This window comes from Ursus americanus, unplaced genomic scaffold, assembly GCF_024610735.1.
Source record: "Ursus americanus isolate L20-20 unplaced genomic scaffold, mUrsAme1.1.p SCAF_68, whole genome shotgun sequence".
NCBI lineage: Eukaryota > Metazoa > Chordata > Mammalia > Carnivora > Ursidae > Ursus > Ursus americanus.
The window spans coordinates 425,021-450,920 of record NW_028273650.1 but is presented as its reverse complement, the minus strand read 5'-3'; the positions used below and the strand labels follow the sequence as shown (position 1 = coordinate 450,920).

General features: G+C 53.8%; 1 pseudogene across 1 annotated transcript; it reads left to right on the top strand.

Moving 5' to 3' along the window:
- Window positions 1-660: 660 nt before the first annotated feature.
- On the top strand, window positions 661-25,894 carry LOC148106740 (SH2 domain-containing adapter protein F-like; annotated as a pseudogene). The gene is made up of 7 exons (XR_015723560.1): window positions 661-1,002; window positions 1,381-1,502; window positions 14,745-14,886; window positions 17,063-17,269; window positions 20,188-20,359; window positions 20,503-20,622; window positions 24,058-25,894. The product of XR_015723560.1 is annotated as an SH2 domain-containing adapter protein F-like (transcript).
- Window positions 25,895-25,900: the final 6 nt, after the last annotated feature.

Below are 25,900 nucleotides of genomic sequence, written 5' to 3'. Positions count from 1 at the left end.
GAGTGGTCCATAGAGAATGGGTTTTGCGGGTGGGGAGGGACCGACCTAGTGCTCCATTCCCTGGCATTTTTGAAAAGCAGGCCCTGAAGGTGATGAGGAGGAGTCTGATGTTCTGGGAGGGGGAGGGGAAAGGGAACCCGTTGGGGGGGAGGCTGCTAAGGGTCCTAGGCTGCTCCACGTGAGCCCCTGCGGTGGGCTAGGAGGCTGGAGCATTTTCAGTGGAGGGTCCCTGTGGACACCAGCGAGCAGGGACTCATCCCAACCCTCCCCCTCATGACACAGGGTGTCGTGCCTTTCCTTGGCACTTTTCTCACCGAGCTGGTGATGTTAGATACCGCCATGGAGGACTATCTGGAGGTGGGTGAGCCTGAGGATTGTGGGGGAGGGACCAGAATCCGGAGGTTTGGGAGCAGAACGCCCCTGTACTGAGCCCTGAGCTCTCAGGACTCGGCAAACCTCTCCTCATGACAGCCTCACGGCTACCCTGTGAGCCTGGGGGCTGTTGCCCATCTCAGGGATGAGCGAGGTGAGGCTGCAGTTAGGCCACGGCTCCCGGTGCCGAAGACTGGTGAAGCAGCAGAGCTTCCTGAAGGCAAAGCTGCATGAGGTCTGTCTGAGTGGACCTCAGCCTCCCCCGGTGAGTTTGCCCGTGGGGGGAGAATGAAGTCAGGACCCTCCACGTCAGCAAGCACCTCAGTAGCCGCAGCAGCCCCTTCCTGCCTGAGGCTTCGGCCTCCCCTACTGTCTTCCGAGAGGGTGGTGCTGCAGGGTCCCGACCTGTAGCCAGTCCATCTGCCCCATGTCCTCCTTTCTCTGGACCCCAGAGCCTGGCCTAGATCCCAGGCCCACTATCTGTGTATGCACGGCCCCCTCACGGGTCCTGGCCATGGTGCAGCATGAGAAGGGATGGGAATCAAGTGCTCCTAAGAACCAGGGGCCTCATTCTGATGGACTTTGTCTGCTTTCCAGGGGAATGAGATCAACCACCAGAAAAGAAATAAGGTGAGCATATGTGGCGCTTCCCGCAGGGAAGGGTAGGGAGTGGGCCTCAGAGATGTCCCTGGGAAGAACATTGCTTGGCTCCATCCCCTCCACCTCACATTTCCTGGGATCCCTTGAGAAGAAAGCAGTGCAAGTCCCATCCCGTTAGGAGATGGGGACAGAGCATGGCATCCAGGAGGACTTCCCGGAGGAGGGGCTACTGATACTCACCTCTGAGAACAGGTGGAGACCAGATGAATCTGCAGGGAGGAGGATGGCAATGTGTGCCAGGACCTGGGATGGGTGCCCGGTCCCGATGCTCTACCCTCACCAGACCCTGCAGCTCCCCGCCCCCCCTCCCAGGCTCCCTATACATCCTGTGCTTCTCTCTCTGCTCAGGAATATCAAGTCATGACAGACATCATGCTGCTCCAGGTGGCTGCCGAGAATTACACCCTAGAGCCCGAGGATCCTTTTTGGGCCTGGTTCCAGGCTATGGAGCCGCTCAGCGAGGCTGAGAGGTGAGGCCCATCAGGAGCTGGGTCGGTGAGGTTCGGGGTGGACTCTTTCTGCTGGCCACTCCTGGGATCCTCCTTCCCTGGGCAGCCTCAGGCCTTGTTGCCGGGGCGCCAGACTCCAGCTGTGGGCAAACACTGGCAGGGACTCTTGAATGGAAGCTCCTGGGCAACTCACAGGTGTCCCTCTGTCCTTAGCTACACCCTGTCCTGCCAGCTGGAGCCCCGGTCCTAGCTGGTCAGCAGCACTCAAGAAGAAGAACTGGCCGCAGTCAACCTCAGGGCTGAGCAAGTGTCCAGTGGCCCTGCAGGGATTCCTCAGCAGCTGCATCCTTGCGCCCATTTACTCCACACCCCTTCCCCCCATCTATTTCTTTATGTAGGGGGCACCATTTAGTTGTTTTAAATAGTACCGTGATAGATTTGCATGTTAGGAGATTAAAGCCCTTGTTTTGTTTTAGAGCCCGGTGTGTGGTTTGGGTCTTTTACTTCCTACAGTAATGGAAAACTTGCACAGACTCTCATATTCGTTCCTGACCTAGGAAATCTTCCAGAGTCATCAGCTACTGTATGTGGGAGGAAGGAGAAGTGCCAGCCCTTCTCCCTAGCCACTGGAGGGCACCCCCAAATCCCCCTTACTCAGAGCACGCGTCCATTTCAGTCAATGAATTTGGGCAAACAGCAGAGACAGCCCCTCAGAACTCCTGAGATTTAGAGGTTGCAGGGACTTTCCCAGGAATAGCAACAACCACTGAAAGTGGGAGTCTTTAAGACTTGTACGCCCCAGAACTCCTTCCTGCCCCAGGACTGGGGTTGCCTTTCTCCGCTCTAAGGCCAGGAAGACTGTGTCCTGCTCCTTCCGTTGAGATGCTTTTTTGGTTTTGTGTTTGGTTTTGTATTGCCCCCGTATTTGGAACTTGTCATATTGTAGTTCAATCTCTGGAACTGCATCAGCACCTAGTGGGGAAAAACACGGAAGGAGATCAAATCCTGCGTGTGAAGGGGACAAAGCCAGAGGAAGATAATTTGCAGATGGACTCAGGGCATTCAGGACTTTCCAGCCTCAGTCTCCCCGTTGGCCGTTTACCAAGTTTGGAATCTTTCTGGGATTCTTGTCAATGATCTCTGGATTCCCTTTCCTGCTTGCTATGTGTGATGGGAAAAGATGGGAGGGGTACCTTAAAGGACACACCTGAGCCTGGTTCCATGAGTATCTATGCTGACCTAGGAGCCAGGATTTCCAGCCTTCGTGCATCTCCTTATGCGGTTCTTCTGAAGCAGCAGTTCCCTCCAGGCCCCAGGCTCTGCGTCCGATCCATGGTAGCCACTGTTCCCTGGCTGGCATCTGGTGGATCAGGGATGGGTTCTCTCTTGCCAGGATAATGGGTCATATCCTTTTTTTTTGAAGTTTTTTTTAATTTATTTGACAAAGAGCAATAGTAAGAGATTGAACACAAGCAAGGGGAGTGTGAGAGGGAGAAGCAGGCCTGCAGCGGAGGAGCCTGATGTGGGACTCGATCCCAGGACTCCGGGACCACACCCTGAGCTGAAGGCAGATGCTTAATGACTGAGCCACCCAGGCGCCCCTCATTTTCATTTTCTTAATGACTAATGATGTTACACATCTTTTCATGCATATAGTTGCCATTTTAAAACCTTTTTTGGGAAAGTGGCTGTTCAGGTCTTTTGCCCTTAAAAAAAAACAACTTGGGTTTTCTTAATATTGAGTTAGAAGAATTGTTTATATATTCTAGATGCAAGTCTTCTTCAGATATATGTTTTGCGAATATCTTCTCCCATTTATGCATCATGGAGGATTTTTGAGAATCAGGAAGGTACGGCCTGGGGGGCAGATAGTACTCCGAGGCTGGTGTGTTTCATTCTAGAGTCTCTGATACTTTCGTAGCTGCTTCTGCTGCCAGACCTTCCTCCAATTCTCTCTCACCACAGTGACATGGAAACATCATGTCACCTCCACCTAAAAACTGCAGGTCAGCTCTGGCCTCCACTGCCCACCCTCCACCTCACTGGAAGCAATGGTGCTCACCTCCATACTTTTCTTCCTTGTTTGGTAACACATAGGAGCAATTTTTTCCTTGTATATCAGATTATCACATTATATGCCTTAAAAACATGCACTTTTGTCAGTTATAGCTCAATTTAAAAAATCGAGCATCATGTAGCGTTACTATTGCTGCATAACAAATGACCCCAAATCTTATCGTCCAAATAACCACCCTTTGTTATTGCTCGGAAGTCTACAGTTCTGCTGATAGAAGGCAAGCTCAGCTGATCTCAGGCGGGCTCGCTTGCACACCTGCAGTCATATGGAATCTCAGTCTCTCTGTAAGTGGTTCAACAGAATCCAGCCCCCATATTACCATTAGCCTGCTGTTTCTGTCTCTGTGGTTCCAGTTCATCTAACCGCATTGCTGTACTAACACGGCTTCCAGCAGCCTCTGGAATCCCTCTCATGTGCCGCTGGGCCCAGAGATGGCTTGTAGACCTCTAGGATTGTCTTGATTTGGTTCTCTGAGAAGCAGACCCTGAGAAAAACACTTAAGTATAAGTAGCTCATTTCAGGAAGTTGAGAAGTGGAGAAGGAAAGGAAGGTAGAGGGGCAGCCAATACAGTGTCTGTGTTAATGAAGAGGCTACCACTGAGAAACTGGGGCACAGTCCCACTGGGGATGTGCTTCCGGATTGTCCCATCTAAGGGACAAAGAATGGAATCTTTGTTGAGGTTGAGAATCATCTGGTGAGAGTTAACGTGAGCCTCTTTCCTCCTTAATCAGGGTTTTGACTCTGAGGCTTCTCCCTCAAGGCTTTACTGCAAAGGAGTTGCTGGCCGTGGAGGCTGGGTCTAGTCTTGTCAGCTAGGTTCCCATTTAACTATTTTAAGTCCACTATAAGTAGGTGATATTTACCTGGTGGGTAATCACAAAATGCAAATGGACTCAAAGGATACCAGAAGTAAGTCTGACCTGTTTTCCTTCGTGGCATAATCAGCTAAAGCCCCTCCCACCCCCTTCAGGGACCAAGGGGGCTGGATTTCTGGATTTAAGGCTGCTGGTGTGCCAGTAGTGCACTGGCTGCACCTGTTAGCGCTTTCCCGTGGGCAGCAGGATGGAATGCCCATCAGAAGCCAGCACTCCATCCTCTCGTGCATGCATCACCAAATAGAAATCTGCTTTTAATGAAGCAGCAGATATTTTTAGTGATTTATCAGGAAACGTTTTGTTACATGGGATGATGGAATACGGCAGAACATTCACGTAATCCCTGCGGCCTCATGATTTGAAAGTCTATGAAGGAACTTAAGCAGTTGGATGTAAGCAAGCTTAACAGTAGGAAGAGCACAAAATGGCCTAATTTATCAGAAGATATTGTGTTAAAACTTGCACAAGGTGGCTTCTGAGCTTACTGTGCTCAAAAAATGAACTAGGGTTGTGACAAGTCCCTGCTTCAGATCCACTGATTCTCTCCCAGGCTCAGACTAAATGTTTCTGGGCCTGTGTATTTTTCTGCCTTTCAGATTTTCACCCTCTCACAAGACTGTGTTGGACCACCATTTTGGCTCTTGTCCCCTCTTGTCCCCTCCCCTGCCTATCACCAGCCACGCTTTCAATCTGTTGTAGAGATGGATACCACTATGAGTATCTTCTTGCTTTCCAGGCTGAATTAGCCCCACCAGTATCAACGTTCACACCCGGGTTAATTGATTAACACATTCATTTGTTTCAGGAAGTAGTGTTGAAAGTATCTGTGTGACCAACATTAGGGGGCTCAGCAAACACAAAGCCCCAATATTTACTTACACTCTCTTGATGTCAAACATTCCAGTTTGAAGGTGGGGGGGGAACAATGTTCCAGTTTAAAGGCCATGAGGCCGGAGGGATTCTCTCTAAGTCAGGAAAGGGAAGGCCTCTTTGTTCTATTCTGGCCTTCAGTTGATTGCATGTGGCCCACCCACACGGGAGAGGGCAATCTGCTTCACTGTCTGCCAATTTAAATGTTAATCTCATTCAGAGACACCCTCCACAGACACAGCCAGAGCAATGTTTGACCAAAATATCAGGGCGCCCCATAACCTAATCAGGTTGACACATCAAATTAACCATCATATTATTCTTCATTTCTTTCAGCAGCTCCAATTATGGATGTGCCTTAGTTTATTAAATCAGTCTCTGTTCATGGACAGTTGATTATTTTTAATCTTTTGTTATTGTGAGTAACTCTGCGATGAACAGCCTTGGGCACACATATTCATTTGTTTGCCACTGCATCGATGGTTCAGCTTCCCAGAGGTGGGATTTCTGGGTAAAAGGGAAAATGCATATGTAATTGCCCCTTCCTGGAGACTGTACCACTTTGCGTTCTACCAACAATGCCTGAAAGCCCTTGTTCCATGGGGAAACAGGGATCCATGTTTGGTCAAGGAGAACACCATCACTCTTGGCTATGGAGATTGCTTTAGGACCAAGCTGGCCAATGGGAGTGATCAATGGGAGTTTTTTGTGAAAGCATCAGGACACAGAAGCTGTCTCTCCCTGGGGATGGCTCAGCTAGGTGTTGTAAACCTCCAGTGTCTAGGGGCAACCACATAGAGAAAGCCTGGTCAAGAATGATACAAAGAAGTAGTGCCGAGAGACACAGAAAGGACAGTAAGATGGAATCCTGATGGAATAATAGAGCCCCTGGATCCAGCTGGACCTGAATCAGAGGCTATTCCTACACTTATTCAGTTATGAGACCAAAACTTCAGTTTTTAAAAGCCAAATACAATTTCACCTATATGTGGAATCTAAAAAGTAAAACAAATAAGCAAAAGTGCAGAAACAGAACCATAAATAGAAACCAGTGGCTGCCAGAGGGGAGGGGGTTGGGGGATGGGCAAAACGAGTGAAGGAGAGTATAGGCTTCCAGTTATGGGATGAACAAGTCACAGGGATTAAAAGTACAGCATAGGGAATATAGTCAATGGTATTGTGACAGCATCGTATGGTGACAGATGGTAGCTACACTTGTGAGCATAGAATAATGTATAGACTTGTCCAATCACTATGTTATACACCTGAAACTAACATAAAGTGTATATCAACTCTACTTCCATTTTCAAAAAGTTGAAATGAATCCATTTTCCTAAAACCAAGAGAGTCCTAACAAATGCAGCATGCTGCACAAAACAGGATTTCTGCTTTCACAGTAATTTACAATTGAAATGAAGGCATAAAAATTGAGCTACCCTATGATCCAGCCATTGCACTACTGGATATCTACCCCAAAGATACAGACGTAGTGAGGAGAAGGGCCATATGGACCCCAATGTTCATAGCAGCATTGTCCATGATAGCTAAATCGTGGAAGGAGCCGAGATGCCCTTCAACAGATGACTGGATTAAGAAGTTGTGGTCCATATATACAACGGAATATTACTCAGCTATCAGAAAGAACGATTTCTCAACATTTGCTGCAACATGGACGGCACTGGAGGAGATAATGCTAAGTGAAATAAGTCAAGCAGAGAAAGACAATTGTCACATGGTATCACTCATCTATGGAACATAAGAACTAGGAAGATCGGTAGGAGAAGAAAGGGATAAAGAAAGGGGGGTAATCAGAAGGGGGAATGAAGCATGAGAGACTATGGACTCTGAGAAACAAACTGAGGGCTACAGAGGGGAGGGGGGTGGGGGAATGGGATAGACTGGTGATGGGTAGTAAGGAGGGCACTATTGCATGGTGCACTGGGTGTTATGCGCAACTAATGAATCATCGAACTTTGCATCAAAAACCAGGGATGTACTGTATGGTGACTAACATAATAAAAAATATTATTATAAAAAAATGAAATGAAGGCACGAAAAACAATGAGAACAACGCAAGACAGAGTATTATCAGGTGCTATACTTTCTGTTATAGACTGAGCGCCATTAGTCCTTCCGAAGTCAGAGGAAGGGCAGGCAGTGGGCCGTGAGGTGATAGGATTTGGGTGGGTGGGACTTTGAAGAGCTCCATAATCCTGTGCCTGCAATTTGAAATCTGATATGGTCTGAGAACCAAAGTTTTTGTAGTGTTGGGGCAAACTTGTGTTCAAGGTGGAGGTGAAGAAATTTTAAACTGTCAGCTTAGGGGCTATGGCCTCAGACCCTGCCAGGGGTGATAGATATGTCACTTTTGGTAGATGTACAGTTTTACACTTCCAACGTCTGAACTATTTAAATTCTGAAACACTTTTGGCCCTACAGAGTGCCTAAAAGACTGCTTCTGTGCTTCATGTCTCAGGGAAGTGAGGGGATGTGTTTTCTGAGGCCTCGATGTTGGGGTGGGTGACCCCAAGGGAACCCCAGAGGCATGACTTGAAAGGCACCCATCCCATGGGCAGCAGGAAAAAGATAGGATGCCTTAAGCACTTGAGATGTATAAACTCTCCGTGTCTCCAGTTTATAAGTCTCTACTACCATCCCAGTGGGGCTGCTGCGTAAAACTAGTCAGACTGTGACCTGCACAAAGTTGCTTTATCAAGGGAGGAGGTGGGATAACATCCAAGCTGGGCCACCCTTCACTGGCCACGTGGGCACTCTGGCGCCGGCCACCCATTCAGCACTGTTGGGTGATGTGATGGTGGTGGCGACAGTGAGGCAGAGGGAGCATTATTAGGCCTTGTGCTTACTATTGACCAGTTAGTGTCCTCTCCCTGACCACTGCCCATTGGCACATGGGCCTGAGCTATCCCTGGCCTTCCTCTCTGCAGTCTTGGAATGGCCTAACAGGCTGCCCCCCAAGCCATGGGCTCCTCTAGGACAAGGACCATTGTCCTCCTCATGTCTATTTCCCAAGTGCCTGACATGCTTAGCATAGAAAGGGGTGAGTGAACTACGTCCATTGAATGGTGACTGTCCATTGCTAGGGTGACCCGAAGGTCAGAGACTCCCTTAACCACAGCTCCCTTTTGTACATTTCCCCACAGAGACTCCCAAGGAAGGGGCTGCACCCACACGGCCGTGGGTGATCCACAGCCTCTTCTCACCGAGGGCATCCACGCCTCAGCCTGGGTCAGCTCTGTGATCTGTGGGCTGTTCAGACCTTAGGGGCCAAGAGGTGTCTGACTCCTTTGTCGGCTGCAGGGACAGGAATGAAATCCAGCAGGATCTCCCAGGAGCTACACAATCTGTGGTTTCTTCAGTGGGTGTGATGAGAAGCATCCAGGACGCCATCAGACTGGCTCAGGGGCAGGGACATGGTCTCTGCGGGCCCTGACCTGGAGCCTCCCACCATTGAGAGAGAGCAGCTCCTCTCGTTTAGGAGCAGAGTTTGGGGGATCCCAGAGTCTTCCCTTAGGAAGAGTCCAGGCTAGGTACCTTAGCCCCTTATCCTAAACCCAAGTTGCTGTGCCTGAGTGGTGAGCTGGCCCATTGAGCTGGAGTTTCTCTTCTGTGCAGTGTTTTGTCCTGATTCTCTGTTCCTCTCCTCTCAGCCATGCGGGTCTTCTTGGCTTTTTGCTGTGGGGTCACTTCCTGAGGTGAGATAGGGACTGTAGACCAGGATGTGCCTTAGGCTGGCCCACTTTCCTTCTTCTTCTTCTGGAGCCCAGTAGCTGGTGGGTGGGTCAGAACCCTGTGAGAGGGCCTGGGTCGTGAGGTTTGATGAAATGGGTGGAAATACTTCTGTGATGAGAAGATTGAGGAGAAATGAGCCCTGTGGAAAGTGAATGTGGCGGGCAGGAAAGAATGGGGATTTAGACAGGGCCCTGAGAGGGCCTCCCCATGCAGGGCTCTGGCTACTGGCCCTCCCTGAGACCCACTGCTGCATTTGGCAAGGGGGCAAGGGTGGCCATCTGGGCAGGACTGGCAGGGCAGGTGTGGGAGCAGCAGGAGCCGCACCCTGAACCAGGCAGGCAGGGCCTCGCCATCTGGCCATAGGAAGAACTCCTTCACGGTGCTGGGCCCTGTCTGGCCTCCAGGCCACACTTTGGGCAGAGGGGTGAGAGAACGGAGCCTTCCTTTCTTTGCTCCCTTTTCTCAGATCTTCAACAGGAAACACCTGATCTAATTAGGAAAGAGGGACGGGGAAGGGGCCCTAATTGGATGAAGCTTTGAGCTGCCTGTGACCATCTGCACAGTGTGTCCTTTGCCTCTATCCTGCCAAGATGTGTGTGCGCGCGCGCGCGTGTGTGTGTGTGTGTGTGTGTGTGTGTGTGTGACAGAGAGGCAGAGAAAGAGATGATGTGAACAATAAGACAGGCACCCTGGATGCACTGAAACTAGGGCTCTTGTTCTTAGCTCATGGAGAGGCTTCTGGGGTTCATGAAGCTCCAGAAATTGTGTGCAAATATTTGGGTGCATGAGCATTTTTCTGGGAAAAGGCTCAGAGCTCCCAGATTCTCACAGGGGTTCACAGGGCCCAAAATATCAAGAATTTTAAAAAATAGATACACCTCATACATGGCGTCCACGTGGACTTGGATCCTCCAGGCCCAAATTTGGAAACAAGTGAAAGACAGGTAGAAAGAGGAAAGGGAAGGAAACGTTGAGGGTGTCTGAAGTCAAACCAGACATCTCTGCCTCAGGGTCAGGAGGGCGAGTAGGGGCTGCTGCTGCAGGATCGGGCCAGGATTTCTATAGCATTAAGTGACACTGGCCCGGGTGCTCAAAGGGACCCACCACCTAGAAGACCTGGTCCTTGCCTTTTTTGAGTTTGTTTGTTCTTGCTTTTTCTTCTTATAACTTCCACTGAGTCTGGAGTTCTGATCTGTTTATTTTGCACATGTCCTCCGAGGGAGGCAGAGGGAGGAAAAGAGAAGGGTCCCGGACCTTTGTGGACTGGTTAGATCTCTTAACCCTTTGGGGCCTGGGCTGGCCATCTTTGCTGCCATTGGTGCTTTGCTGGGGTTGGGGGGCTACTGCTGAGGCCTGCGCTACCAGGGGATTTTATGGCAGGCCCGTCCACTCCTCCCACTGCTGCCTCCTCATGCTGTGGCACTCTTTCGGGAAGGCATTTGCAGCTTGTTGGCTTGGTCAGTGACTCAGTGACACCTCAGTCAGCCCTGGAACTCCACCTGTTGGAAGCTGGGAACGGCTAGGGCGCTGGGGAACATGGGTGGGAGCAGCTGGCTGGGGCCTGGGGCTTGGAAGGGTAGCTGTTGCCCCCTCCAGCTTGCCCTCCCCGCAGAACCAGCGGGACGCTAGTCATGCGAGAGCAGAGGGGGAGCCCAGTCCCTGCATGCAGCGAGCCTGCGTTTCCTCCAGAGTCTGGGGCGCAGCCCCGGGGCTTCACAGCACCTCAAGGTACCTCACTCTTTTGGAGTTTGCTTTGTGGCTGTCACTGTGAGCTCCTGGAGGACCCAGAAATTTGGTCTTTTCATCTTTAATGATATAATGGCAGACAATTACCTAATACCTACCGTGTGCCTGGTACCATTTTGAAGCAGCCGATATGTTTTAGCCCCGGAGCTTCTGACAACCCTATGAGGAAGATTCTGTTATTATCCCCAGGTGATATAGGGAGACTGAAGCACAGGAGTGCTGGGTCACATGGTTTCACAGCTAGCCAGTAGGAGAGCTGAGGTTCACAGCCAGGTAGCCTGATGGCAGACTGGCTGCCGACACCATGCCATGGGACCATGGCACCTTCGGGGAGCCCTGCAGACAGGAGATGGGAAGTGTTCACCGAGCACGGGAAGGAGACTCAGAGAAGGAATGAAGAGTGCATCCCGTGCTGAGTTCACCATTTCCTGAACCTGAAGGCCAGCACTAGCCACCCAGTCCTGAGGTGGCCCCAGACACACCTTAAAAGGGTTGTTGACGTCCATTGTGTGTCTGTGATGTTCGAATGTCTTACAAGCATGACATTTCTTCGTACTTAGAAAAAGATGATAACAAATTTGTTTCATGTGAAGGAGTTTCCATGGCAGATAAAATTGGGAAGGGCGTTGCAGGAAGTGGGAACAGAGGGTGCAGAAAGTTTGATCTTGGGGAAGGTAAATAGTATACCATTTCCAAAACTGACAGACTTTCAGCAGAGAAAGGATTTCACAGTTAAATACTTTGGAGAAATGCCGAGTTAAACAAAATTAGACAGCTCTCTTTGCTACACGATTGCTCAGAGCCTTTAACATGCTGAAGTGTATTTTAAATCTACGAGTAGAGGAGAGAAGATGCTACATTTCCCAAGTTGTCTGGAAAATCTGCAGCAAGGCACTGAGAGTCAGGAGACCTGGGTCGCAGTCTTGTCTCTACTGATGCCGTCTGTGTACCCTGTCGAGCACCTAAACTCTGGGCTTTAGTGTCTGAATAGAAGAGATCAGCAGCAGGGCTAACATCTATCGAGCACTGACTCCATTCTAGCCTCCAAACTAAGGACTTTTACACTCACTGTCCTCTTCCCAATCCTATGAGATATTCTACAGGAGAAAAACCAGAGGCTTCCAGATGTCAACTGAAGACATGGAGGAAAGGGGGAGGGGTAGACTTTGGGGACCTTGCAGAGCCCAAATCCTGTGGCATGTGCCCCCTCCTAGCTCCCCTTGGACTGGCAAGCCCCATGGGTGGGGTCAGGAACTCCTAGCAGGGTCCAGCTGCAGAGCGGAAGGTCACGCCAGATGGTGGGCCTGCCAGCTATCTCAGGAGAGGCTGAGGCAGGAAGGAGAGCCAAGCAGGACAGCGGCTCTGGGAGGGGCACTGCCCAATTGGAACAGGCACAAGAGCCTGGTCTGGAGCCTGCTAGACGGCAGGAGGGAGGGGATCTGGTTGGCAGGAGGCGTGGGGACAAGGGGACCTCTGAGCAGCAGCTACTTGCCTACTAGTTTGGAAGTATTTCAGCCTTTCAGTAGCATTCTGTCTACCAGAGGGTTTGCCTAAATATTAGCTCTGGTTTTAGGGGCCTTTCCTGCCAGTTCTTCCTTTTTGCTCTTGAACCAGAGGCTTTGCTCCCCATTCAAATGTTGGTTCTCCTGACAGCCTGCTCCCACAGCAGCTCCTGGTCTGTCAGAGTGGTCAGAGTGGGGGCGAATGGGGATCTGAGAGTCTGTGTCACTCCAGAAGATAGAGTCTGAGGAGAGGGAGACCTTTGGAACATCGAGTAAATGTGCACTGAGCGCCTACCCTGTGCCAGGCCCTGTGACGGATGTGGTATACCACAGTGAGTACAGCGGTCAGGTGAAGGTCCCATCAACAAAATAAGTCAGGGTAGAGCAAAGGTGTCAGAAGCCTGCAGAAGCAGCTTTCCCCCACAGAGCAGTTTCACCTCCTCACGTGACCTGGAAACCACTGGGAAGGCAGCCCTGGCCTCTGACAGGGATCCTATGTGCCCATGGTGGGTGCCCTTCTTGCCAACCTTCCAGCAGGTGTTTCTGCTTCTGCTCTGGACTCCCGGCCCCGTGGGTGGCTCCTCTGGGTGACCCGCCTAGGGCGGGGGGCTAGGGTTTCCTGGAGCAGGGTGTGGAGTCAGGGATGGAACAGAGGAGCCATTGAGCTGCCCACAGAGCTGCCGCCTGGTTGCCTACAGGCACCGTGGGCTAGCCCCAGGGACGCCCGTGCTGGGCCTGGGAGGGGTCACAGCTCAAGTCCAGCCCGGGACTCCAGTGGGAAGGGCACTGGCTTGGTCAGGGAAGGGCTGGGGGAGGGGGGGCTCTGTAGAGTTGGGGGGACTGGGGCTTGGGCCAGGCACTTCTCACTGAGCAGCTTCCCGGGACTCAGTGCCCCCCATCCCTGTGACCCCTCCCAGGCCCAGCACAGGCGGGGGGGGGGCTCAAAAAACATGCAGGAGGGGCGCCTGGGTGGCATAGCGGTTAAGCGTCTGCCTTCGGCTCAGGGCATGATCCCGGCGTTATGGGATCGAGCCCCACGTCAGGCTCCTCCGCTATGAGCCTGCTTCTTCCTCTCCCACTCCCCCTGCTTGTGTTCCCTCTCTCGCTGGCTGTCTCTATCTCTGTCGAATAAATAAATAAAATCTTTAAAAAAAAAAAACATGCAGGAGGAGTCTCTGTGGTGGGCAGGCAATCAGTCCCCATAGCCTCCCTGCTCAATTGGCTCCCACAATCCTGATCTGGCCCAGACCCAAAGCCTCCACCAACGATGGAGAAGAGGCAGGAGTGACCCCTCCTCATGCCGCAGGCCCCGGAGCCACCTCCTGTCAATGCCTGTCAACTCAGTGTGCGGTGCTTCCCCCGAGGTGCTGGCAGCCCTGGGTGGGCTGGGCTCTGTCTCCACCTCAGCCTCCCCCCTTCGAGAAGCCTGTGCCCAGCTTGGAGAAAAGCTCTATTGTCCTCAGCTGCACCCCGCCCTGAGCACCTTGAGCTCTTCCTCAGGGCGTGTGGCTTAGAGTTCGCTCTGCCTTGACTGGAGCAGGGACGGAGGGTTGGTCATGAACCACTTGTGAGGGAGAAAGGGGCAGTGTGGGATGTGGAGGGTCAAGGCTACGCCTTTCCTGTTCTTGTCCTCCAGGAACCAGGGGATTTCAGCAGAGCCCAAACCCTGGCTTTCTTCAGGGCTGTCCTAAGGTGGTCTCTCTCCCAGAACGGCCAAGATCCCCACTGGGGGCAGGTTGGCAGCATAATATTGCACAAAGGACACAAGTTCCAATTGGGTTCCTCCACTTCCGTGGAACGGTCTTGGGCACGTTGTTCCCTACCTGCCCTGAGCCTCCGTTTCTTTAAAATGAATATAATAATACACATATGACATGCTGATGAATGTTCTCAGGATAAACCAGCAGAACTGTGCCATAAAGTGAGTAGTTGGCTTTTCTTTTCTCGCTGGTCCGCAAATTTTTCTTTGTTCAGCATCTGGGATTGAACTTGTGGGCATGGACCGAGTTAATCTCTGAGCTGCCTGCTATTCCCTACTTGTTCTTTGAATTCCTCCAACACCTTTGTAACTGGCTCTCTGAATTAATTCCTTCTGTTGAACCATCTGGTGTTAAACACCTCTATTGCCCTGCCTAGACCCGGACTGAGGCAGGCCTTAATGCTCGGAGCTTCATCCTGGCCATTTAACCTACGGGATGGCCCAGAGGCACAAAAGTGACAGAAAAGGTAGATCTGCCACTCTGCTGGCAGCCTAGTAGGGGACTCTGCAGAGGAAGACCCAGAGCTTGTCCCCATCCAAGCTCAGAGCCTGCCCTTAGATACCTCGGGCTCTGGGTCTAAGACATTCTCTCCAGGACTCACTCCCATGGACAAAGCACCTGGGGAGAAGCAGAGCTGTCTCTCAGATGTCTGAAGCCTGCTCTCCTCACTGTCTTCCCACAGCTGGCAATCCTCGAAGACTACGCGGACCCATTTGATGTTCAGGAGACTGGCGAAGGCCCAGCAGGAGCTTCAGGAGCCCCAGAGAAGGTCCCTGAAAATGATGGCTACATGGAGCCCTATGAGGCCCAAAAGATGATGGCTGGTGCGTGATGGAGTCAGGCTAGGGGATTGCTCTCTGAAGCCTGGGTATTTGCACAACAGGCTCTGGGACCCACAAGACTAAGAGTGGTTCCATGATCCCTTTACTGGGTCCTTGGAGACCATGGGTCCACCGTGGACCACCTTGGGTCCTTGGCCACTGCCTTCAAGAGAGTCGTCTTGGAGAAGGAACGATGACCTGTGGTGCCTGAGATGTGAGGTGGTAGAGAAGGCCACCAAAGGTCAGGCAGATAGAGTGAGGACAGTCAGGAAGGGCAGGACAGTGGTTGGACCGGGAGTCATGGAACCCAAAAAGAGAATCACTAACTTTAGGGAAGGTGGTGAACTTGAGATGATGTGATGTCAGAGTGAAACATCTTTATGGCAATTGGAACCACATGGCTTGAGAAGGGCAAGCCTGTCAAGGAGCGGGGGCAGACAGAAACGAATAAGACCTGGTCTTGGGGAGCAGAGCAGAGGTCAAGAGAGGATCCAGGGAAAGAGTGAATGGGGGTGATCCGAGAGGAGGACAGGGGTGAGTCAGTCCAAGGCAGGATGAAAGGAAGGTTTGCTCAGGGGTAGTTTTAGTGTTGGGCATACTGAGGAGCCAAGATGAGAGGGGCCACAGGGGCAGTGAAGGGCCTCAAAGGCTGGAACGAGGCATTTGGACTTGCTCCAGAAGAGGAGGGAAACTAATATGAATTCTCAAACAAGACAGAAACAGGATAAATATGGCATTTTAAGGGGATTATTGAGGCTGCGGTGTACAGAACAGACCAGAAGAACTGGGCATCAGAAAGATGAGTTAGCAGTTGTGGAAACTGCTGAGGCTTTAAGGGAGCAATAATTAACATGGCTTTCTTCCCCTCCTGAGCTTGGAGATCATTGAGAAGTCAAATCAAGGTAACAGACTGATGAAGACAAGAATGTCAGTTTTATTACTGATAAAATAGATTGGAGAACATGACTTAGCTGTGTCTCCCACAATGGGCTGCTTAATACTTCACAGAGTTAAACTTGCCCACTCGGGCTTGGGCCATGAGGCACAGCTGTAAGCCCTCTCACGGGGGCCAGGAGAAGAAAGAGCCAGAAGGCAGAGCTGAGAAAGAGAGCGAGCATCTACGGGTGATCAGATAAGCTGCTCTCCCCCCTTGGGAGAGGGGTGGGGGCCAGAGAGCGGTCAGGAGTGTTCTTCCACGGAGCTCGTGGAAACGTGAGCCGGGAGAGTGGAGGTTCACCCTAGTAGTAATCTAGACGTGGAGAGACAAGGGTAAGAGTCATCGGGTACTGGTGGTGAACAGGTGGAATTTAGACGCTGAACGGGGGCCAGGACCGACGAGAGCAGTGTAGTGGACGGAGAAGGAGAAAGTGGGAGGGAGACTGCCCTATTTAGATCAGAGGGGTGTGTACCCCTTGGAGGCCCATGAATGCCCTGGAATTGTATATGGAAATTTGCACATTTTTCTGGGGAGTAGCCCCATAGCTTTTATTAGATTTTCACTGGGGTCAACGATCCCAAAAAGGGAATCACAGAACTGACTAGAAGAACTTCTGGGGAAAGTGGCAAGTTTGAAACATTAAAGTGAAAGATCTTGAAGGTAACCGGAAGTGTATAGGGTGCCATGAGACTGGGCAAGGATGTGGGCGAATTAAGACCTGGTTCTGGGGAACAGAGACCGAGAGGGGCCAGGGGAAGAGTCCAAGGGTGATGGGAGAGGACAACCACGAAAATGACTTGTTAGAGGGGACAGTTTCAAGGAGAGAGTGATCAGGAGTATCTGGGCAACGAAGAAGGATTTTCGGATTGTCAAATGATACAGCTTGGGATGCAAAGGAAGAACTGGAGCTGTGTAGCCAAAAGGAGGTGGATTAGGAGAGGACCCTGCCTCCGTTTCCAAAACGTGTAAGCCTCATTTCCTAAGCCCTTGCTGGCCACCTAAGGATCTCTTTCTGTCTTTCACTCTGGTGCTTCTCTGCCCTGGCCTCCATTGGATCCCATGCTTTTGGAACCCCAGAGATGTTTTAAGGGCAAGGGACCCCAGATGTCTGGCCATTGGGCCCCCAAAGCCAGTGGCATCTCTTCTGAAGGAGGCTTGGTGTGTTGCTGAGGGCGCTGCCAGAGGAGCTGAGGAGGGCAGCCAGGGATGCTCTCATACCTCCCCGCCACCTTGCCCTGGCAGAGATCCAGAGCTCCAAGGAGATGGCAGCTCAGCCCCTGCCTCTATATGACACGCCCTATGAGCCAGAGGAGGAGGGGACCACCCCAGAGGGTGAGGGGGCCCCCTAGCCCCGGGAGTCCCGGCTGCCAGAGGATGGCGAGAGGCCCCCTGAGGAGTATGACCAGCCCTGGGAGTGGAACAAGGAACAGATTTCCAAAGCCTTTACAGGTAAGCCCCTGGCTGGGGAGGGTGGGCCTGTTGGGGCCTCTAAACAGCTCTCCAGGCCCAGGGGAAGGGAAGGAGTGGACCCCAGGGGTTGGGGGAGGCCCAGCAGCTGGGCTCCAGGGAAGCATGGTTGAGCGCATCACAGAGATTGGTGAATTGGGCAGTGTGGGCGCGGCACTGTGTGCGGGGTCAGGGAACGGGCACAGGAGGATGAAGGGTCTCCCTGCATCACCACCTCTCAGAGGCCAAGAGGCTTAGGCCACTTCCGTCTTTTGGGAGACAGGGCCTATTTTAAAATACAGAAATTCCAAACAAAATGATAAAACTTGTGACATATGTTAAATACTTACATTTAAAAGAAGGCATTGAACACCCCAGACACGGAAAACGGTTGTGTGTGTAACCTTTCGAGAACCCAGCCCTGAATCAGAGAGCTGTGTCTCCCAGTAGCAGACTGTGCCAGACCAGGGACGCCTGTGCCCCGGGGGGGAATTCGGAGGAGCAGGAACTGGTGGGGAGAGGGAGGCTGTGAGAAATGCCCTTTGTTGAATGAGGGTTAGGTTTCTCCTGTACCAAGCACCCCAGCGCCTATCCCAGGCCTGGAGTCCCACCTGGGAAGGTGTGTGTTGGTGGTCTGAGTGGGGGCTGCTGCAGCCTGGAGAGCCTGGAGAGCCTGGAGAGTGCTTTAGCTCCTGGGTTCTTGATTCGGTGAGAACATAAAGGATGTAAATGCCATTCGACTTCACCCCCACTCCCAGGGCCCCCCACCCCTCCTTGGGCACGGGGCTCATCCTGGAGCCGGACTCAGCTCTCTGCCCTGTCCTCCCCTCCCTGGCAGCGAGTAGGAAACCACAGGCTTCTGATTTGTTTCCGGTAAAGCATGCACCATTGAGTGGGACCGTTTATCTCCAGAAGTCTCCTTGGAGAATCAATACTGTTTGGCTTGCTTCATGGGGAAATCTATGCTCATCATTAGGAAACCTCGGTAGCAGCCCTGCAGCCGCCAGTGGCATCCCTCTCTTAATCGTCAGGGCTCGGGATTGAGGGTGTGGGGGGTAAATTTCAATAAAACATCTGCCCCCACATCGGAGTATTCATGACAGCCTGGAGCTGGGCTGTCCGTCTCACTGCCCATGGCTTCCCAGGCCGTGGGGAAAAGGAGGAAGGGCGGCAAGTCTGAGGGTGCCAGGAGGCTGTGGGAACCTGGGTGTGGTGCTGGGAGGCGAGGGCAGCTCGTTGTCCCTCGTTTCCTCCTTTCCTGGTCCTTTTGGGCCCTGGAGGCTTATGAGGGTTCAAGTGAAGGGGACCCACACGGCAGGCAGGGCAAGACTCTGCCTCCGGCTATTTGCTACCTGTGCCTCCCCCCTTCGACTACGCAGCCTGGTGTGGTCACTGTGGCTCCATCCAACCCTCCGAGAGTCCTGCTCCCCCCTCAGAACCCGTCCCTGCCTCTGCTCTGACCCTCCTCCTTTCTAGGCTATTCTGTGTCCTGGCTCTGGGTTTTGGTGTCTCAACCTCTGCCTCTCTCTGTCTCTCTCTCTGTCTCTGTCCCTGTCTGTGTCTCTTCTCCCTGCTGCTACTGGCTCCAGTTGACATTAAGGTCATCAAAGACCTACCTTGGCCTCTGCCGGTGGGACAGCTGGACAGAAACTGCTCCCTGCCTGACGGGGACAGGGACATCTCCGGTCCAGCCTCACCCCTCCCTGAGCCCAGCCTGGAGGACGGCAGCGGTGGGTCCTGTGGGAGCTTCTGGCCAGGGTGACATGTCCTCTCACACCTCAGGCCCTGTGGGCTTGGGTTGGCAGAGCTGAAGTGGGGTAGGGTTTGGAGAACCTGGAGGAAGAAAGAAGGGACAAAATACACATTCCTCCTTCCTCCCAAAGGTGTGGGGAAGGTGTCTTCTAAAGGAGTCTCTTTCTAAATATCTTGCCCACCATGCCACAGAAATCCACTATTTTACATTCACTTCTTTGTGAGTATTTTGCCTGACCCAATCCTTTGGCAATGCAAGTAACTCTTGAGGTGGGGGTGATGCTAGCATAGGAAGTGTCTGACCCCTTCGGGCAAGGGACGGGTCTGGTCCTTGCATCTGGTGACTGAGAGACAGGAAGGTCCTGAAAGTGCTACAAGGAGAGAAAAAGCCCAAATGAGGAGAAAGCAAGCACCGAACACTTCATCTCTGTCAGTTTGGTACAGAACGGGCAGCCAAGTGCTTGTGAATGCCTGTTTGTACATTTGTGCCTGAGTGTGAGGGCTACTTTGTAAATGCAGGATGAAGGAGGGTCTCCATCGCCTGTCCGTGGGTGCCTGTGCTCATGTGACCCACTGGCTTCCTCCCTCGTGCTGGCTCAGTGGTCGGCCTGCCCTGGTCTGGGAGGGCAGAGCCGCCTCAGCTGGGTGTCTCCGGTGGGGGCGGGGAGCCTGTGGGCAGCAGCCCTGGGGGCGGGGGAGGGGCGGGCCGGCGGCGGCTTGGGGCAGGATGAGCCTGTCAGGATGGCACCAAGGGGAATCGGATAATTGTTCTCAAATGCATAAGTCACTTCGACAGAATGGCTTGGCAGGGTGATGTGGAGAATGGTCATGAACTCTGAGGAGGAGAAAGAAACGATATTATCGGCGCTGAAGCCGCCCGGAGGGGGAATGGAACAGGGGAAGGCAGGCAGCTGCTCCAGAGGGAGAAGTTTAAGTGGTTTCTCATGTTGCTTCTCTCCCCTCTCCTCCCACAGCGTAGGGACTGGTAGGCGCGGTGTGGCCTAGGAGGGCTGCGCCCCACCCCCACAGCCAGTCAAGCCCAGGAGCATGTCCCACCCTTCCAGAACATTCCTTTGACCCCTTTTGGCAGAAAATGGTGGAGCCCTGGTTATTCTATAGGGCTCTATCTCTAGGGTCCTCAGAGTCTATGACTGGTATATTCCCCACAGCCCAGTTTGAAGGATCTGAGAAGAGCTGCCTGTCACCTGGCCGGGAGGAGAAGGGGCGGCTACCTCCCCGACTCTCTGCAGGGAACCCCAAGTCAGCCAAGCCCCTAAACGTGGAGCCCAGCAGCCCCCTTGGGGAGTGGACAGACCCAACATTGCCTCTGGAAAACCAGGTGTGAGTGTCTGTGTCCAGCTGGGGACTCTCTCCCCTCCCTTCCCCTCCTGCCACTGGCTTGCCTGCAGGGGACACCCAGAATGGGTGGGCCAGGACGGCGAGGGACCCAGCAGAGATGCCCCCTTCCTCTCTCTTGTCCTCAGCTGGTACCACGGGGCCATCAGTGGAACAGATGCCGAGAACGTGCTCCGGACGTGCAAAGAGGCCAGCTACCTGGTGTGCGACAGCGAGACCAGCAAGAACGATTTCTCCCTGTCCCTCAAGTGAGTCGGGGTGGGCCTGCGGTAGGCAGGATGGGCTTGTGAGGATGGCACCAAGGAGGATCCATGGGAAGACAACAGGAGAAGACTCCAACCTTCCCCCCATGCCCAGCCAAGCTGGGGAGAAGTCCATCCCCAGGAACTTTTGCTGACTCTGGGCCCTAGGGACCTGGAGCAGTCTGAGGCTCCTCCCCTGACCTCAAGGAGCTCAGAGTCCGTTAGAGGAAACAGTCAAGCTACAGTGTCCAGCTCCAAAGTTTATGTCACTTACCAGCTGTGTGCCCTGGGGCCCCCTGAACCTCTCTGGGCCTCAGTTTTCTTACTTATAAAGTAGGGGAATAATAATATCTACCTTATAGGGAAGGATCCAATGAAATAATATATGGGAGGCACTTAACATGGTGCTAAGTGCTAAATAAATTATCACCTTCATCTTTATTAATGGCAGTCCAGATGTTCTTGAAGCACCGGCAAGGAGATAGGAACTTTGCCTGAGGGGCTCTGCAGGGGGAGGCGGAGGCTGGATCCTGGGAGGAGGGTGGAGCAGTGGACACAAAGCTATCGTTCACTCTGAAGAAGTGGGCAGGAGGACCGGGCGCTAGTGGCTGATAACTGAGTTTTAAAGGATCCAGGAAGATGGGGGAGGCAGGGCGCTCCCTTCCCATCAGCCTTCCTCCTAGGGAGTAGATAGACACAGAGAGGTACTGGCCTCCTACCAGAATGGCCAGCCCTCCCCTCGGTATCCAGGAGTCCTGCCCGATAGAGCCTGCCCCCCACATGGCAGCCTGTCAGATGGTGGGTTCATTCGCATCGCCCCCATCACTCCTGGGACATCTGTACCACCTCCTACCACATTTCTCAGGGGCATTAGAATACAGGTATACCCCCACTTCAAACAAATGCAATATACAGCAATGTGGGACTATTAAACAGACATTTGAGGATAATTATTGAACTTCAACTAAAAGATAATGGGAAAATGCCAGTCTAGAGTCAAACAACCTGAATCTTATTCTTGGGTTTCATAAAACTAGCTTTGTGACCCCAGGCAAATCATGGAACCTCTCTGGGCCGTGGTTTCTCCCTTTGCAAAATGCATTGATGGGTACCTCTTAGGTTTCTTGCAGCTCTCATACTCTGCAATTGTCATATAATCAAAGGAGCATTTAGGAAAAGTTCATCTGTCAAAAATCTGATATAACCCTAGGAATGTGTGTTGCTTTAACAGTTAAGAGTCACAGAGCACCTACTGTGTGCTGAGCCGTGTATTCACCATCTCCAAACCAACTGCCAACCTGGAAGATGAATCTCTTTCTTATAGACAGAAAGAAATACAAAGAGGTATGTGACTTGCTCAAGGCCACCAGGTAACAAAGTGCCAAAAGCAGGATTTGGACCCAGTTCAGTTCAGTCGGACTACAAGAACCGCACTATTCCATTGCATCGCTCCACCAGTCCTCAAGTCTGGAACAGTCCAAGGCTGAGACGGCAAGGGTCTGGCTCTGTGAAAGGAGCAGGGCGGGGCTCAGCCTTATCCTGGGGAGTAAAAGGGGAGGCAGGCCTGGGTGCTGCTTCGGCCCAGGCTGATCCAGCCCCACCAGCAGCTGTCCGCCAGAGCCTCGCTTGCATATAAATGGCTTCTCTGAAATACGATTAAGGTTTCTCTGCTCTCTGTAATGGAAGGGCTTTCACTGGTGATTAAACAGCTTCCTCCAGAAGCCGTGTCAGCTCTGGCCCTACCGCCCAGCTAGTCCCACCCAGACTCCTGAGGGTTGGGCAATGACTCTGCTTGGGACTTTATCCCAGGAGGTCAGTTATCCAGATGGAGGCTTGTTGCCACTTTATTGCCCTTTTTGGCCAGATCTGTCCCTCAAGGAGAAGATATAATGTAGTTTTGGGGAGAGGTGATTATCCCAAGTGGATTGTGGTTAGGGGGTTTTCTCCAAACTGTGAGAGGGAGAGGGAAAGCAAGGCCCAAGCTGCTGCCCACAGCTTTGGGCCTGGGCCATGGCATAGGGCAGACAGGGGAGGGGGACTACTCACTGCCTCCCCTCTCTACCACCCCCAGGGACTGCACATTTTCCTCAGGCCCTTAGCTCCCTTCCCCAGGGCCTGTGTGGTCACTGTCAGCCTCAGCCATTATCTCGGGCCTACAGAAGAAGGATGCCCCCCCCAACCCCCCACCCCCGCCCATACACACATACACCCAGCCTGGGGCCCCCAGCAGGCTTTAGGGCACAGTATCCTGGGGCAGGGAGAAGGAATTGGAAGGGTGGGTGATAAAGGACTGCTTTTTCCTGTCATCCCTTTCCTCTCTTCAGTCATCCACTCTCCATCTTCACTTGTGGGCCCAGTGAAATGGGTCCCGTCAGAGGCCTCTTTGTACGCAGGCAGGGGAGGGAAATGAGGTTTGTCAGCCTCACCTCATATGAGGGCCCCCCTCACCGGTCCTACCTCCCATACTAGTTTCTGAGCCCTGCACTTGTCCCCAGGTAGGCTCTGGCCCCGAGAGACAAGTATTCAGGCTTCAGGGCTCCCCCAAACACTGCTTCCTCCTTGCTGTGGACCAGGCCTGGTAGCTTGGGCAGACACTGTTCTTGCTCGGGCCCCACCCCCATGCTTTCTCTCTAAGACAGGGTGCCTGGACAGCTGGGAGCCGGCCAGAGCTCTGAGCAGCAGGGTCCTTGTCTTGAGGGCAGGGCCAGGCACTGATGTGGATTTCCTGGATCGTGTCAGGGAGCTGGGAGAGGCAGTGGAGGCTTTCTCTCTGAGGGAGGGAATGGAGTTACAGCCTCACCGGTGATGGCATCCCAGGCTGAAGGGACAGAGGAGCTGGGGGCTTGGCCCAAGGCCCAGTTAGCAGGAGGGTAAAGGGATATCCCCAGGACAAGGCGGTTGAGCCTCCCCGGATTTGGGGTGGGCTTCCAGAGCAGCTAGCTCACCCCCTCCCCTGGTTTCTGCAAGAGAGAGCCTCAACCACGATTTGCTCTGTTGTCACATCTGTCCACACACGGTCCTGCCAAGGATGTTTGTGTCTCCACATGCGTCACTAGGAGCCCCCACCGGTGTCGTCCCCCACAGATCAGAGATGGAGAGGGTAGACCAGCTTTGGCCACACAGGTTTGAGGGCACCGTTGCTCGGGTCCCAGGGTCTGGGGCAGGGAGAGGGGTCGCTCCAGTTTCCACCTGCACACGCCCTGTACACTCACTACACACACATTCTTGGCACACCCAGGGCCCTCACCACAAAGCCAACGCCTACGGTTACCTACTCACAAAATCCCCTCTGCCTCCTCTGTTTTCTGGACTGACCTCCACCTTCCCTAGTCACCTCCCCACACAGCTGGCTCAGAACAGCCACATTTGCTGCAGGCGTGGGGGAGGGCAGGGGGACTGGAGAGGGCCCCTACTCACCAGGGTCTCCTCTCCTCTTCCCAGGAGCAGTCAGGGCTTCATGCACATGAAGCTGTCCTGGACCAAGGAACACAAGTACGTGCTGGGCCAGAACAGCCCACCCTTCAGCACCGTCCCTGAAATCGTGCACCACTACGCCAGCCGCAAGCTGCCCATTAAGGGGGCCAAGCACATGTCCCTGCTCTATCCTGTGGCCATTCGGACTCTGTAGATGTGAGGCCCGGGCACTGTGACAAAGCTGGACCCAGGCCTGCGCCCATCCCCTGGCTGAGGGCGCTGGCCCTTCCCAGGGACATGTTCTGTCAAGTCTTTCTTCCCCTCTCCCAGAGATCAAGTGAGACCTGCAGATTCCTTAATTTATTCTAAACGGGAAGGCCTTCTAGGGCCTCGGAGTAAAAGGTTGTCTGGAGCGGAGGACAGAGGAATCCCTGGGGAGAGAGGATAGCCCCTGGAGGAAGGGGGCTTCAGAGCCGATGGTCTCCGGAGGAGTTTAAGATCCGCAGCTGCCCCGCCTCTTCCGCCCCCAGGGCACAGGCGGGGACCCCCTTCCCCACCGCCTCCTTCCCCCTGGGTCAATGCGGGGCGCCCTGGCCATCTCTCCGCCTCCACCCCTAAACCACCGGCGGGCTCCGTTCAGAGTCTGGTGAGGGGATTGGGGAAGGCAGACCCCCCCCCCCCGCCCCGGACGGAGATGGCCTCGGGGGTGGGGAGACGAGGGGAAGGGCTCGGGCCGGAGGGAACTTGCGCAGTCCCCGGGCTGCGCCGGCTCCCGGCCAGATGCAAGAAATAAACCCAGTCCTGCCAGGCCCAGCCGCGTCCGCGCCTCCAGCGCCCCCCCCCCCCGGGCTGCCGGGGGAGGGAGCGGCGAAGCGAGCGCAGATTCTGTTCATAAATCAGCTCTGGAGCGACCCAAGCCAGCTGGGAAAAGCACTTTCGAAGCATCCAGCTCCTTCCCTTGACGAGATGTCAAAACATCCCCCGCCGCTCCCGCCGGGCTGGGGGCACCCGGAGCCGACCGGCCGCGCGGCGCCCCCTCCCCGCCGCGCCGACGACGGCCGCTCCCCCGAGCGCGTCCAATTTCCTGCCAACAGCCGTGCGTCTGGGAGGAGGGGAGCCGCCGAGAGACGAAGAGGCAGCGCGCCAGGCGAGGGGGGCGGGCGGCCCTGCCACGCGGAAGCCGCGCACCCGCACCCGCGGGAAAGCTGGCGGCCGACCGCGTTTTCTTCCCAGGGGAAGCGGGGCCTGCCGCGTCTCCCCCATCCCCCGACAGTGAGTCCGCCCCCTGGAGACGTGCAGCCCGCAGGTCTGGGCCCGGATCTCCCGTCGGCCGGGGCTTCGGGCTCGCGGCCGAGCCTGGCGGGGCGGTCCGCGCCTGCCCCCTGCTGGTCGTGCCTCTAACCGCGGGTCGCGGGCGCCCGGCCACACCGGCCCGGCCCTGGAGACGCCCCAGCCGCACCCAGGGCTGGACCGGCCGAGGCCTGTGCGCCCGGCCCCCGGGCATACCCCCTGCGCCGCCGGTCCCAACTGCCGTCGACCCACTCCAGCCCGCCCTCCTGCCCCCACGGGGCTCCCCGCGGGGCTGAACAAACATCCGCTGCTCTGGGAGCGCAGTCCCAGGGCCTCTTTACAGAACCTGAGCAGTGTCAATCATGGGAGTTCGGATTTTCTAATCCCCGGCTATTTCATCGAAATCGAGGATATGTGACCTGACAAATGTAAGAACTCGGTGAGGACAATCGAGAGGCTCACTTGAAATTGGGCCCTGCTTTAGAAATTCCCTCAGAGGGTTGCCCTATACCTTGGAGGGTATGAGTCACTTTCCAGATGAGAAAACAGGCTGAGTGTTCAGGTGATGTGCTCATCCGTC